Below are 3,036 nucleotides of genomic sequence, written 5' to 3' on the forward strand. Positions count from 1 at the left end.
GAACTCTGCTCTCCTACTGGAGGAGACAGTGCTCAGTCTATCAGCGGGAGGGAGACTGGGCCCGAGGCATTATGGGAGATGTAGTGCATCCGAAGACAACCAAATCGCCGTCCGGGAGCGAGTTAGGGGTAGATAGCCTAGACGGTGCCCAAAGGCAATAGAGAAAAATCCGCGGACTGGTTGTCGGTACCCCAGTGTAGCCAAGGCTGTACCCGGAGACAAATTATTTCACTTCTCTAAGTCCTCCCTGTATTTGTCTATAAAAAGTGAAAGCTGGATGGGGGGAAAGTCCTTTTCAGCAGAGAACTGTATGGCAAGTGATGTTGGCACCGCAGACAGGCGAGTACAGACTCTGAACAGGAAAGGAATCCGTGCAGGAAACGCGACTCAACGCTCACTCTGGCTCTTTTCCCCGCAACTTGCAACTCTGCACATGCACCCAGCTTTCGCACACCCCTTTGTTGTCACACGTGGTGATTCTACGTCGGGGGGGGGGGGAAGCCCCGCCCCGCCTTCACTGCCTCCTATCTTTCCGATCCTCCTTCTTGAAGCTTGCCCCATCATCACCTACCTAGCCTGAGATACCTTCCCAAGCATACCTGTTTGACAGCTCCGTTTCGTTCTTACAGAATTGCTTGTTAATTTCAGCAGTGGGTGTGTAGGAGTAAGAGTTTGACTTCTATCTTGGTATTCCCATGGTTGGTGCTGCTGAAGAAATAATTGCCCCAACACTACATAAAAACAGTGGAAATACTTCCCGGAAACCCAAGTGGGAATCTAAGAAAGGAGAGAAATACACTCTTAATGGTCTGTGATAGAATAATTGTATGTGTTTGTACAGAGTAATTACTGGAGACACACACAATCAAATGCTGCATTTATGTATGTTTGTTTTGGGGGTATTGTGATTTGAACCCCAGACTTGTGCATGATAGACTTGCACTCTACCACCGAGCTATATCCCTGACCCTATTAAATTTATTTTGAGACAGAATCTCCTTAAATTGCCCAGGTTGGCTTCGAACTTGTGATTATCCTGCCTCAGTCTCCTGAGTAACTGAGATTTCAGGCATTTTTCCACCATGTTCGGCTTGCTTTTAAATTTTGTTTATTTAAGAGTGTTTCATTTCTTACTAGTGACTTTAATCTTATTTTCTGTGAATTGATTACATTCTTTTTCATTTTTTAAATCAAGTTTATTTGTAAAAGTTCTTTGTATAATAAGAAAAGTATTCCTTTGCTGCAGAAGTTGCTGCTATTTTTCTCAGTGTGCTGTTTACTTTCTGGTGGTTTATTAAATTTAGAAATTTGAATTTTTCACCAGACATAGTTGTGCATGTATGCCTGTAATCCCAGCTACTCAGGAGGCTGAGGCAGGAGGATTGCAAGTTTATGGCCAGCTTCAGCAATTTAACAAGTCCTGTCTCAAAAGTTAAAGGGGGGGGGGAAGGGGGTGTTAGGGTGGCAAAGAATCCCCAGAACAGAAGAAAAAGAAGGAGGAGGTCGAGGAGAAAGAGGGGGGGGAGGGGGAGGGAGGGAAGGAGGAAGGAAGGAACTCAAAAAAGAAAAAAATATATTTTTTAAAATTTTTCATGTGGTCAAATTTGTTAATCTTATTTTTTTATAGATTCTGAGTTTTGTATTAGTCCTCTGCCCCCCTCCAAAGATCATTTGAAATTCACATGTTTTTCACTAATTAACCTTCTTAATTAATTCAAATACAAAGATGCAAAGTAACATTCAGCTTTGCCATTGGGTGACTGGATTGAATCCCGCCACCAATAGTTAACTACACCCTAGTAGCATCTTAATTTATTAGCTCAACCTGACCACAAGCAAACAGCACCACCTCCAGGCCACACTGAGAAGTCTACACTAAGGTTTCTGGAAGCAAATTCCTGGCCAACATTTATTCTAGTTGTCAGCATTCCTAGGAGATCTGAAAAATGATTAAGGATGATGACTTTGGGGGAAGACCTTGAATTAACAAAGATTTGTATCTCCAATTTTCTATCCTTAAGAGCAATGAACTTCATGCAAAAGGCAAACGATTTGAGGGGATAGGGAGATGCACAGCTGAAAATTTCCAGCAGCCCAAGTCCATTTATCTCTGCTCCCATCCTAAGTCAACCATTGCCCATAAGAACAGGCACTAACTCACCACAGGAGAGTCCTAAAGCCAGATGTCTCTGCTCTGGGCCTGATTTTCTGGGAAACTGGTCCTGGCCAATGTCAACTGTCCGAGGTAACAGAGAGCAAGCCGTGTTTCAGACAAATTCTTGGCATAATGATCCAATTGAGAAGGGCTCTGGTACCCAAGCCAGTTACCAAGACTAGCCCAGAACTGTAGGGCAATCCCAGAAACTCAGCCAAGTTTAGGGTTTCTTCTCCAAGTAATTTCTTTCTATACTGGCCAAATCAAAGAAGCTCTGTCCTAGCAAGGGAAATTCTTGGTTAAAGCTTCAGAAAACTACTCTGGCTAATTTAAGCAAAAGGGACTTAATGAATGACTGTCAAGAAATTCATAGGTTGGATGGAAGCTGAAAGATCCAGCTTGAGAATAGTTGGGAACTATGAAACAAAGTATAAGGCCCTAAGAACCACAACAACAACCTCTTATCATAAACAGTCCATCCTGCCCACATTAGGAACCCTGGTGATACTATAGCCATTTCTGTTTTTCTGTCTTCCTCATTCTGATTTCCAAATGCAAAGAAAGAGCATTTTAAGTTTTCTACTTCAGTTTGGCCCCTAACTTTCCTTACTAAATCACAAAAAGACAGATTCTCCATTCCAGAGACTAAAGGCCAATTCAGAAAAACTGGACAAGCAAAAATTATGTGTGCCACTACTTATCTTTAGATGCCAAAGGGATGTTGCCCCAAGAAATGCCCAGCCTAAGACTTTCCAGACCCTTTGCTCAATCAGAATTGATAGAGATGATGACTGTAGGAATGGGGAGAACCTGCTTTCCCTAATACCTGATCATCTTCAGGGCCAATGATCCTAAGCAGGCATTGAAGTAGAGAGGGCTTT

This window comes from Ictidomys tridecemlineatus, chromosome 5, assembly GCF_052094955.1.
Source record: "Ictidomys tridecemlineatus isolate mIctTri1 chromosome 5, mIctTri1.hap1, whole genome shotgun sequence".
Classification (NCBI taxonomy): Eukaryota; Metazoa; Chordata; class Mammalia; order Rodentia; family Sciuridae; genus Ictidomys; species Ictidomys tridecemlineatus.